The sequence below is a fragment of the Schistocerca cancellata genome, chromosome 3 (genome assembly GCF_023864275.1).
Source record: "Schistocerca cancellata isolate TAMUIC-IGC-003103 chromosome 3, iqSchCanc2.1, whole genome shotgun sequence".
Taxonomy (NCBI): Eukaryota; Metazoa; Arthropoda; class Insecta; order Orthoptera; family Acrididae; genus Schistocerca; species Schistocerca cancellata.
The window spans coordinates 823,484,613-823,498,229 of NC_064628.1; positions in this window are offsets into that span (position 1 = coordinate 823,484,613).

A 13,617-nucleotide genomic window follows, 5' to 3' on the forward strand; every position below is an offset into this window, starting at 1 on the left:
TATATTAAATAGTTTTTGTGTCTGGTGCTTAGCTGATTGTATACGCTGGCTTCGTTGTCTTCGGAGCATGATTTTGGTCTCTGGATTTTCTTGTACGAAGAAATCTTCAACGGATGATATTACTCGTCTATTTCTTACAATTACTCTTCTTGCCAAGAAAGAAAGATCATCGATTACATCTGTAGGGAAAAAAATCTGATTATTTTCATCGCTGGGAAAGACGGATTTAAATAAGTTTATAGATATATAGTTTACGTAAAGATTAACAAAATTCATTGATCCTGTTGTAAATAACCTTGTAAAATTTGCAGTTCTGGATCGATTCAAATCGAATTTGAGCAGTAGGGGACAATGTTTTACGTGGAACATAGTGTTCCTCGGAACACATGATGTAGTCTGGACAGGGTTTCAATCTAGTGACCAATTTTAAAATTATGTAAACGAATGCGCGCTAGAGATTCTCATAAGCTGTTTCCGGCATTTTCTATTGTTTTTAGTGTTGTGAGATATGACATTGTGTTTTACATAGCTTTCCTAAATATTAAGAGTTCCACATATTTAAGTGCTGTATAATACATTCAGCTGTTTGAATAATATTGTTGATTCCTCGGTTGCTTAGTTTTATAGTGAGTAAAATTCCGTATATTTCTAAAACTAGTTAAACAACATGTGGACGATTAAGCCATAGTTCGTCAGAAATGCACTATCTTGTGCTCCGAAACGGAAGGTCTTTCCTACCATGGAACACGTGATATTTGCAAATGAACTGAGTTTCAGTGATAAAAATTTTTCTCATCTTAAACATTGAAATCTTTGTTAGTTACCAGTAACTTCTGTTTCACAATGTTTTTAACGTGTACCATATTTTTGGTATTGTACGTTTCCTAAAAAAGAATGTCCAGTTTCAATAACATATTATAACAGTTGAATTTAGAGTGTATGAAACAAATCAACATCAAGTTGAAGGTACGCTAACATAATTTTTCTTAAAAATGTTCAATATGTGCACCTTTCTATCGTTATACGGCACACATCCATTCTCAAGGCTAATTTTTCCCACACTTTAGTTAAGATGTCATGAGTAGTGGAAGCAAGAGCCTTTTCAATTCTGTGCCTCCAATCTGAAGTAACGTAGAGTCGATCGTTCATAAACCCCTAACAAAAAAAATTGCATGGTTTGCGGTCAAGTGAACTTGGAGGCCATCAGAAAATATGTCTGTCGTACTGACCATTATGACCAGTCCATCTGTGAGGGGCTTCGACGTTCAACCACGGTCGCCCAAAGAAAAGTCAATGGTGAGCGGTTCCATTATGTTGGCAAGAAAAGTTCTCTGGTTCATCTTCTAACTGGGTAACATATCCAGATAAGCTAGAGAAAGAAACTAGTCCGCACACTTGACGCTGGTACATAGCACAGAAATTATCTTTGATGCAGTAAGGATTGATGAGGATGTTCTGACCTCCAGAAACGAATATTGTGTATATTAACTTACTATTTATATGAGAAGTTACCTCAGCACTGAACTCCACGAGATCATACCGCTGCAATACTTCACTAGCAAAGTTATGACGTGCACCAGACGTAGTCATCTGTCTTTACAGTATGTTCCAACTGTAACTGGTAAAGATTTTCTTAAAACCTTCCACATTGTCATCTTTGGCAACTGAAGTTGGAGGGTTGCTTTCCGAACAGATTTCTCGGGAGTACGAATATAAGATACTGTGACACGATCAGCATCCTCTTTAGACACTTTTGTTAGTCCCGTGTCTTTTCCTTTACACACACGTCCGTTTGTTCCAAATTGACTATACCAACGGCGGATGGTTTTGCCACGTGGGTGATCACAATCAGACTTTGAACGAAACGCAAGCTGAACTGAAGTTACTGATTTGTTCTTAGAAAACAGAAGAAAAGACAATGCTTTAAGCTCAGGTATCGCCATTTTCCATATGTGGCGTATGTGGCGCCACAAGCAGGAAAACAACACAACAGCACTTGCGCATGCGCTCGTCTCAAACTGTTTGAGTTACTCATAGAATGTGACCTTGAACCAACACTCTACAATGCTAGCAGTCGATACTACCAAAATTCATAATTCGGAAATTCTTTTATGGACACACTATACTTTTTAATTCGATTTCCCTTCTGATTAGTAGTGTGTAGTAGGTGTAGAAGGGTACTTATGTAACACATGGATTGTTAAATAAAGCACTGACAGGATTTTCTGAACTGCAACACTTAAATATTAAAAGAAAATTTCTTCCTACGTAGCTAGATGACTATGTTGTACTTTGAAAGAATTTTTTAATTTTGGAAAACATCTTACTTTAGGAGTACGAGGTGCATTCAAGTTCTAAGGCCTCTAATTTTTTTTCTCCGGACTGGAAAGAGATAGAAACATGCGCACTGTTTTAAAACAAGGCCGCGTTAATTGTCAATACGTCCCAGAGATGGCAGCACCGTACAGCAGATAGAATTTTACCACCAGCGGCGAGAATGAGAACTGTTTTAAATACTTAAAATGGCGACGTTTTCCTTACTTGAACAGCGTGCAATCATTCGCTTTCGGAATTTGCGTGGTGTGAAACCAATTGAAATTCATCGACAGTTGAAGGAGACATGTGGTGATGGAGTTACGGATGTGTCGAAAGTGCGTTCGTGGGTGCGACAGTTTAATGAAGGCAGAACATCGTGTGACAACAAACCGAAACAACCTCGGGCTCGCACAAGCCGGTCTGACGACATGATCGAGAAAGTGGAGAGAATTGTTTTGGGGGATCGCCGAATGACTGTTGAACAGATCGCCTCCAGAGTTGGCATTTCTGTGGGTTCTGTGCACACAATCCTGCATGACGACCTGAAAATGCGAAAAGTGTCACCCAGGTGGGTTCCACGAATGCTGACGGACGACCACATGGCTGCCCGTGTGGCATGTTGCCAAGCAATGTTGACGCGCAACGACAGCATGAATGGGACTTTCTTTTCGTCGGTTGTGCCAATGGATGAGACGTGGATGTCATTTTTCAATCCAGAAACAAAGCGCCAGTCAGCTCAATGGAAGCACACAGATTCACCGCCACCAAAAAAATTTCGGGTAACCGCCAGTGCTGAAAAAATGATGGTGTCCATGTTCTGGGACAGCGAGGGAGTAATCCTTACCCATTGCGTTCCAAAGGGCACTACGGTAACAAGTGCATCCTACGAAAATGTTTTGAAGAACAAATTCCTTCCTGCACAGCAACAAAAACGTCCGGGAAGGGCTGCGCGTGAGCTGGTTCACCAAGACAACGCACCCGCACATCGAGCTAACGTTACACAACAGTTTCTTCGTGATAACAACTTTGAAGTGATTCGTCATGCTCCCTACTCACCTGACCTGGCTCCTAGTGACTTTTGGCTTTTTCCAACAATGAAAGACACTCTCCGTGGCCGCACATTCACCAGCCGTGCTGCCATTGCCTCAGCGATTTTCCAATGGTCAAAACAGACTCCTAAAGAAGCCTTCGCCGCTGCCATGGAATCATGGAGTCAGCGTTGTGAAAAATGTGTACGTCTGCAGGGCGATTACGTCGAGAAGTAACGCCAGTTTCATCGATTTCGGGTGAGTAGTTAATTAGAAAAAAAATCGGAGGCATTAGAACTTGAATGCACCTCGTATTTATTGTAATTTAAGAAGAATCTGCAGCACAGTTAAATTTAATGCTGTCATTTCTATCTGTAATAAGAAAATTTATTAAACGTATCGTACGGAGATGGCTAGAGGCGGAAGCCTGGAAAGTGATACAAGGTACAACCTCTCCCCTAACGCGCAAAATATATTTACGTATAGAACGCTTTGTATGGAGATGCTATCTTACCAATGAAATTAACTTTCTCTCTATAATAGGGATGCAAATATACCTTCACCTCTTGCTAGGAGGCATAGTAACAAAATTCGAAGGCGTTGAGGGAGCAAAGGCTTTTGCACTCTCGTGTTAAAAAGAGAGCGCGAAAGTTAGAGAATCGTGCGTCTGTGAAAAGATCTATGCATGAAGCATGCAACAACTACCACCGTCATATCTTAGCAAAAGATCTTGCCCAGAACCCGAGAAAATTTTGGTCTTATGTAAGATAGCTAAACGGGTCTAAGGCTTCCATCTAGTCACTCGTTGACCAGTCTGGTGTGTCAATCGAAGATAGTAAAACTAAAGCTGAAGTTCTAAAGCCCGCATATAAAAAAGTTGTTCACGCAGGAGAATCTTACAAACATACTGTCGTTTACCCATCGCAGGGAGTGCCGTATGGAAGACATAGTAGTAAGCATCCCTGTTGTAGGGAAACAACTGAAAGAGTCACCAGATCCGGATGGTATCCCAGTTCGATTTTACAAAGTGTTCTCTACGACAATGACCACTTACTTAGCGTGCATTTATCGCGAACCACCCGCACATCGCAAAGTCTCAAGCAACTGGAAAAAAACGTAGGTGACTCTTGCTATGATGGGTAAACGAACGGACCAGCAAAATTACAGACCATATTCTGAGTTCGAATGTGATGAATTCCCTAGAGACAGAAAAGCTTATGTCGACGAATCAGCACGGCTTTTGAAAGAATCGCTCGTATGAAACTCAGTTGCCCTTTTCTCACGTGGTATAGTGCGAACTATGGATGAAGATGGTTCAAATAGCTCTGAGCACTATGGGACGTAACGTCTGAGGTCATCAGTCCCCCATATCTTAGAACTACTTAAACCTAACTAACCTAAGGACATCACACACATCCATGCCCGAGGCAGGATTCGAACCTGCGACCGTAGCGGTCGCTCGGTTCCATACTGTAGCGCCCAGAGCCGCACGGCCACTCCGGCCGGCTATGGATGAAGACAACAGGCAGATTCCATATCTGTAGAGTAACGGAAAGCATTTGAGACGGTGCTCCACTGCAGACTGTTAAGGAAGGTGCGAGCATATGGAGAAAGATCCCAGATAAGTGAGTGGCTCGAAGACTTCATTGGTAATAGAACCAGTATGTTATCCTCGACGGCGAGGGTTCACCAGAGACAAGGGTATCGTTAGGAGCGCCCCAGGGAACTGTGGTAGGACCGCTGCTGTTGTTCTATATATATACATAAACGATTTGGCGGACAGGGTGTCGGCGATCTTCAGTTGTTTGCTGATGATGCTGTGGTGTACGGTAAGGTGTCGAAGCTGAGTGACTGTAGGAAGATACAAGACGACTTAGGCAAAATTTGTAGATGGTATGATGAATGACAGCTGGCTCCAACTGTAGAAAAATGTATGTTAATGCGGATGAGCAGGGAAAACATACCCGTAGTGTACAGATACAGCATTAGTAGTGTCCTGCTTATCACAGTCACGTCATTTAAACATCTGGGCGTAACATTGCAGAGCGATATGAAAGGGATTGAGCATTTGAAGGTTGTGGTAGGGAAGGCAAATGGCCGATTTCTGTGTACTGGGAGAATTTTAGTAAAGTGTGAGTTACTTCTAAAGGAGACCGCATATAGAACTTAGTGCGATCTATTCTTCAGTAATCTTCAAGAGTTTGGGGTCCGCGCCAGGTCGGATTCAAAGAAGCAATCGAAACAATTCAAAGGCGGGGTGCTAGATTTATTACCGTTCTTTTCGAGGAACACTTTTGACAAAATATAGATAACTGCCATTTGAAAGTGATTGAAAAACGTTATTATAGCTGCCAATATATCTACACCTACACCTATATCTACATCTACATGTACATCTACACAGATACTGTGCAAATCACAGTTAAGTGCCCGGCAAAGGGTTTCTCGAACCACCTCCACAATAATTCTCTGTTTTTCCACTCTCGAATAGCGGGCGGAAAAAAATCGAATACATATATCTTTCGTGCGAGCTCTGATTTCCCTTATGTGGTCATCGATTTCCATATGTAGGTCGGCATCAACAAAATATTTTCGCATTCGGAGGAAAAAGTTGGTGATTGAAACTTCATGAGAAGATCCCGTCGCAACGGCAAACGCTATTGGTTCAAATGGCTCTGAGCACTATGGAACTTAACATCTATGGTCATCAGTCCCCTAGAACTTAGACCTACCTAAACCTAAGTAACCTAAGGACATCGCACAAAACCCAGTCAGCGAACGCTTTTGTTTTAATGATGTGCACCCCAAACCCACTATGTCTGTGACACTTTCCCCTACTTCTCGATGATACAAAACGTGCTGTCTTCCTTTGGGCACCGGCCTTGCCGCAGTGGATACACTGGATCCCGTCAGATCACCAAAGTTATGCGCTGTAGGGCGTGGCCGGAACTGGGATGGGTGACCGTCCGGGCCGACATGCGCTTATGCCATTTTTCGGGGTGCACTCAGCCTCGTGATGCCAATTGAGGAGCTACTAGACCGAATAGCAGTGGCTTCGGTCACAGAAAACCATCGTAACGACCGGGAGAGAGGTGTGTCGACCACACGCCCCTCCTATCTGCTTCCACAGCTTAGAACGGTTCGGCGGTCGGATGGTCCCGATGGGCCACTTGTGTCTTGAAGACGGAGTGCTGTCTTTCTTTAAACTTTCTCGATGTACTCCGTTAACCGTATCTGGTAAGGATCCCACAGAGTACATCAATGCTTTTCTCTAAAACAGGACAAGTGGTTCATGGTGTGGGTTCCTGTAGTCATGTCCTAGTTCATGAACCACGGGCAACGTGTGAGTGGCCAAGTAAGTTGTCCCGACAGTCGGGATACCAGTTACTTTGGAATAAGGCTGGGCATCTCGGACATATTCTGAGTCGTGGTCACCTTTGTGCTCATACGGCAAAGACTACCAAATCCACCGGTTAGTCCCTCAACCGTTAGGATTAAAACTCAATGGGACTCGGGGCAAGTAAGGCTAGCAACCTGCTTCCCTGGTACTTTAAATATGATGCTGGCAATAATCAGAGCAAAATGCCTCGGACCTTTAGAGGCGACAGAGTCCCACCTCTAACTGACAAACCACGGACTCCTAAGATACGACTTGGCAAACAAATGGTAATGAGATGGGGGCTACTCTCGAAAGAAGGTAGAGCTGGCAGAGGCTGCAAGTAAGGTGGGGCTGGACGTTTTAGCTGTTACTGACATTCGGGTAAGGGGTGAGAAAGAAGAGGAAGTGGGAGAATACAAGGTCTACCTGTCAGGAGTCAAAGCAGGAATAGCACAATGAGGTGTAGGGCTTTACATCAGGAAAGAAATGGAACCTAGCGTAGTTGCAATAAGGTATGTAAACGAACGACTGATGTGGATAGATTTGACAGTGTCTAGCAAGAAAATTAAGATTGTGTCAGTATATTCGCATTGTGAAGGGACAGATCAAGATAAGATGGATAGTTTTTATGAGGCACTCAGTGATGTAGTTGTTAGAGTAAAGGACAAGGACAGTGTTCTGCTCATGGGTGATTTTAATGCCAGGATTGGAAATCGAACAGAAGGCTATGAAAAGGTTATGGGTAAATTTGGAGAGGATATGGAGGCCAACAGGAACGAGAAACAACTCTTGGATTTTTGTGCCAGAATGGGCTTAGTAATCATAAACTCCTTTTTTAAACATAAGAACATTCACCGGTATACTTGGGAAGGCAGGGGAACCAGATCTGTCATTGACAATATAATAACAGATCAGGAATTCAGGGAGGCTGTGAGGGACACACGTGTATTCAGGGGATTCTTTGATGACGATGATCATTATTTAATCTGCAGTGAAATTGGGATTGTGGGGTCGAAAGTGCAGGAGGTCAGGTCCATATGTAGGAGAATCGTCAGGATAAGGAAATCAGGCACAAGGACATAACAGTGATCTCAGAAAGGTACCAGTTAGTTGAATGTAGTCAATTACAGTCATTGGAAAAGGAATGGACAAGGTACAGGGACACAGTACTAGAAGTGGCTAAAGAATGTCTTGGAACAGTAGTGTGTAAAGGTAGGATGAAGCAAACAGCTTGGTGGAATGACACAGTCAAGGCAGCCTGTAAAAGGAAAAAGAAGGCATATCAAACATGGCTACATACTAGAACTCAGGTAGACAGAGAGAGTTATGTTGAAGAAAGAAACAAAGCCAAACAGATAATTGCAGCATCCAAGAAGAAATCTTGGGAAGACTTTAGAAACAGGTTGGAGACTTTCGGTCAAGCTGCTGGAAAACTATTCTGGAGTGTAATTAGCAGTCTTCGAAAGGGAGGTAAGAAGGAAATGACAAGTATTTTGGACAGGTCAGGAAAACTGCTGGTGAATCCTGTGTATTCCTTGGGAAGATGGAGGGAATATTTTGAGGAGTTGCTCATTGTAGGTGAAAATGCGATCAGTAATGTTTCAGATTTCGAGGTAGAATGGGATAGGAATGATGATGGAAATAGGATCACATTTGAGGAAGTGGAGAAAATGGTCAATAGATTGCAGTGCAATAAAGCAGCTGGGGTGGATGAAATTAAGTCGGAACTCATCACATCCAGTGGAATGTCAGGTCTTAAATGGCTACACAGGATAATTGAAATGGCCTGGGAGCGGGACAGGTTCCATCAAACTCGACAAAAGCAGTAATCACACCAATCTTTAAACATGGAAACAGAAAAGATTGTAACAACTACAGAGGTATCTCTTTAATCAGCGTTGTGGGCAAAATCTTCTCAGGTATTGTTGAAAGGAAAGTGCGAGTATTAGTTGAGGACCAACTGGATGAAAATCAGTGTGGGTTTAGGCCTCTTAGAGGTTGTCAGGACCAGATCTTTAGCTTACGACAAAGAATGGAGAAGTGTTATGAGTGGAACAGGAAATTGTATCTATGCTTTATAGATCTAGAAAAGGCATATGACCGGGTTCCTAGGAGGAAGTTATTGTCTGTTCTACAAGATTATGGAATAGGAGGCCAACTTTTGCAAGCAATTAAAGGTCTTTACATGGATAGTCAGGCAGCAGTTAGAGTTGACGGTAAATTGAGTTCATGGTTCAGAGTAGTTTCAGGGGTTAAGACACGGCTGCAACCTGTCTCCACTGCTGTTCATATTATTTATGGATCATATGTTGAAAACAATAGACTGGCTGGGTGAGATTTAAGATATGTGAACACAAAATAAGCAGTCTTACATATGCCGATGACTTAGTTGGGATGGCAGATTCGATTGAAAGTTTGCAAAGTAATATTTCAGAGCTAGATCAGAAATGTAAGGACTGTGGTATGAAGATTAGTATCTCCAAAACAAAAGCAATGTCAGTGGGAAAGAGATATAAACGGATTGAGTGCCAAATAGGAGGAACAAAGTTAGAACAGGTGGACGGTTTCAAGTACTTAGGATGCATATTCTCACAGGATGGCAACATAGTGAAAGAACTGGAAGCGAGGTGTAACAAAGCTAATGCAGTGAGCGCTGAGCTACGATCTACTCTCTTCTGCAAGAAGGAAGTCAGTACCAAAACTAAGTTATCTGTGCACCGTTCGATCTTTCGACCAACTTTGTTGTATGGGAGCGATAGCTGGTTGGATTCAGGTTACCTTATCAAGAAGGTTGAGGTTACGGATATGAAAGTAGCTAGGATGATTGCAGGTACTAGGAGATTGTAACAATGGCAGGAGGGTGTCCACAATGAGGAAATCGAAGAAAAACTGGGAATGAACTCTATAGATGTAGCAGTCAGGGCGAACAGGCTTAGATGGTGGGGTCATGTTACACGCATGGGAGAAGCAAGGTTACCCAAGAGACTCATGGATTCAGCAGAAGAGGGTAGGAGGAGTCGGGGCAGACCAAGGACAAGGTACCTGGATTCCGTTAAGAATGATTTTGGAGTAATAGGCATAATATCAGAAGAGGCACCAATGTTAGCAGTGAATAGGGGAACATGGAGGAATTTTATAAGGGGGACTAGGCTCCAGACTGAACGCTGAAGGGCATAATTAATCTTAAATGACGATGATGATGATGATGATGATGGGGACAAGCGACTGCATCTGGCTGAGAGGCAGTGTCAGCCACAAATAGCACCTAGAATCTGTTTGTCATACTGACCACAGAGGACTTACGTTCGGCCCCTCCCAATGTCTTTAGTAGCCAGCCACTCCTGTGGCAACCTTCTACTCGACATGGGTAGGAGGGGGGGGGGGGATCAGTCTCAATGCGAGCAGTATCTGGGCTGCCCCTCGGTGTGGACGCATCGGCGGATTCATGGGTCATGCGGGACGTCTTCTGGATCACCACTGCCTGCCCACAATAGTGATGCCTATCAATTGCAAAAAAGGGGTTCAAATGGCTCTGAGCACTGTGGGACTTAACATCTCAGGTCATCAGTCGCCTAGAACTTAAAACTACTTAAACCTAACTAACCTAAGGACATCAAACACATCCATGCCCGAGGTGGGATTCGAACCTGTGACTGTAGCGGTCGCGCGGTTCCAGGCTGTAGCGCCTAGAACCGCTCGGCCACCCTGGCCGGCTCCATCAATTGCAGCCTCAAGCTGTGTAATCAAAGCCAACAACACAGCCTACAGCTGAGAGAGAAGCGTCATTGGGTCGGCGCACGCCCGCGCACAGCAATTACAGTCCCTAACCACATTACAGACAGCGGAAAACTACACTATATGTACAGAGAAACAACTATCGACACATGCTGTGGAAATCTGCTGTAGACACTGACGAAACCGCAAGAACTGTGTCTAATAATTTAGATTAACACTCAGAGATTCAGATATTACACTACCAAACCATACTGGTAAGACTATATTATTCGCTCCTGGTTGGGATCTTGTGAAAGGTCACAATATGGGTTTACTCTCCGATACAAACGAAAACTTTAGAACTGTGTCTATTAAATACTATATTAACACGTACAAATTCAAAAAATGACCTACCAAACCACAAAGAGGAATATATTTAATTCGCTCCTGGTTAGGAAATCGTAAAATGTCAAAAAATAAGTTACTTCCCTATTGCTGCTCTGTCTTGCTCGGCTGCTGCGTACATTGAGCGTGATTACCACGAAGATAAGCTACAAGAAATTAGCGCTCATGTGGAGGCGCATAGACAGTCGATTTCCCTTGCTCTATTTACGAGTGGAACGGGGAAGGAAGTGACTGGTAGTGGTACAGGGTACCCTCCACCACGCACTCTTCGGTAGCTTGCAGAGTATGCACGTAGGTACAGATATTTATGTATGTAGATGTAGAGTGTGTCGATGACAATTTTGCAATCACTTAAGTACATGTTCATGATTCCCTCGTAATTACCATTGCGTTATGAATGTCCTCCGACAGATAACGTTATTTATCAGTCGTGGATCAAAATTTGGAATAGGAGGAGGAATGTTTTCAGGGGTTTTGCACGGAAGTCATACTACGTAGTTATGTACTGAGTGTAAGTTCGAAAAAGAGTAGGAGGCTTTCAGACCATAACGGTGATAAGCTGCAATCCTGCTATACATCCGTCTTAAAACGAACTTGTCTTCCTCGACCTTTTGCATTTATTTCATTGCACTGACGGAGAAAGAAATCGCCACACCCAAAAATTATTAATGTAAAATAATGCAGTTTAGGGAATAGATTTGTGGACATAATGTACCCGAGTGATTAACATTGCAAGATAAAAGGTTAATGTAAGCATGAGGTAAGCCACTGAAAACGCAAAATGCTGCTACATTAGTAACTGGTGAACCAGCAGAATGTTCAATGTAGATATTCAATCTTGTCTGCATTGTGTTGTACAGGTGCCGTATGTCAGTTTCTAAGATGGAGTTCCATGATTGGTCACTACAGGGACGGTTATGCCATTGTGGATGACGCTGGAGTTGTCGTCTGATGGAGTCCCGTATGTACTCGATTGGAGACAAATCTTATGATCGAGCAGGCCAAGGCACTATGTCGACACTCCGTAGGACATGCTGGCTTACAACAGTGGGCGAGCGTTATTGAAATATTACTGTATCTCATTGCTACCGATCACAACCCCTCGGAGAGCATTAAAGATAAACACCAGTCCTAATTGCCTGATTGTAAAGTGACCTGTTTCCAAATTACATACAAAAATAACCAGTATTGCAGTATACATATAATTCGAAAATGATGCTTTGCTGATTAACATTGTTCTTATGTCAAAAACACAATATAAATGTGAAATTAATACAGTAACTAATCGAAAGAAATGTAGCACATGATCAGGATGTACCAGTAAACCTATCATTATAAAATTACTACAACAATTTAAATAGAACATATAAATAAAGCACATTAATTGAATCACCGATATATGTTAGCACTAAAATTCAGGCACTAGTTGATTTGTTATAAACAAATTTAGAAATGTAATTGTTACCCATAACATAATTAGTCAGAAAATGTTATATTAACTCATAACTAAGTTGAAAATCGGTTCACCCTGTTCAGCACTGAGATTGTAAATTTTTACCAATGTGTATCTCATATTCGGTTTAACTTTTAATTGTGATTTTACATAAAATTGTAATTTTTCATGGTCTGTAATTTTTAACAAAAGTATAAACCGAGGTTACGCAAGCGCCTTGGAGCACTCGTTTTTTGGCTAGGGTTGCGAGCAAATGTATTGTAGGCTCACTCGTTGGTTGATTGTTGTGAACTCTGTGTCGTTTGATGTCAACTTTGGGTACACGTGACGTAACTGGTACAGTTCACCAGGCTTGGACACCAGAGTCCTGGAAATATATTGGTATTAAAACTGCAATGTACTTTGGAATTTATTTGGGAGTCTTCCGCAATCCTTTTCATAGGCTGCACAGCGACGGGACATGAATCCAGGAATTCTACAAAACCCCGAGACCTAAACAACTCTCAATGTTGGTAGAATTGACGTGAAAACAAAAGCTCATCGACTGGGCATTTCACACAAAAAGAACATTTGCAACGCTGAGGTGGGAAAATATAAACATCTCAATGTGGTGGAGGAGCTGGGATCAAGTGGAAGACTGTGCAGAGGACGACTTGCAAGAATTCCATGTACAAGAGGCAGGAACCATAATCTTGTACGTTGCAGACTGCGCCACGGACGTCGCCAGGAGCAAAAGTGATATTCTGGAATGAAATCGCGAGTGAATCAGATAAGTATCCCTTTTAATTGTGTCCTACAATTTTCTGTTTCTGTTTCATTGTGTGCGTGTGACAATTTCACTTGATAGGCAGGAAAGTGTTTTGTCTAGTGTCTAGCCACTTCGATCAAAATGAGCGAAACACAGTTAAATCAAATAGGGATGACCACGCGGTCAGGCCATCAATTTCATGCTTCGACTCCAAATGTACACTTAAACAGTGAAGCAAATTCCGCGAGCAGTAGTTGTTCGCCTTTTCATGGTTTATCGGGAGCAAATCAGCAATCGAATTTAATTGATCAGATATCTCAATTGTTGAATAATAAACTAGAACAATTGGTAATTCAAAATAACCAATTAGGTAGCAATATTAAAGAGGTCACAGAAAAGCTGGACCAAAATTTAAAATCATTGAGAGAAGAAATCAGTGCAACAAATAACAAAGTACAAATTGTTGCATGTGACATAGAAAGGGTAGTAACCAAAGTTGACTGTTTGGAGGCTTTCACAATCTCCAAATTTAAAGAAACAAACAAAAGCATTGAATTAGTTAACGAACTTGTCA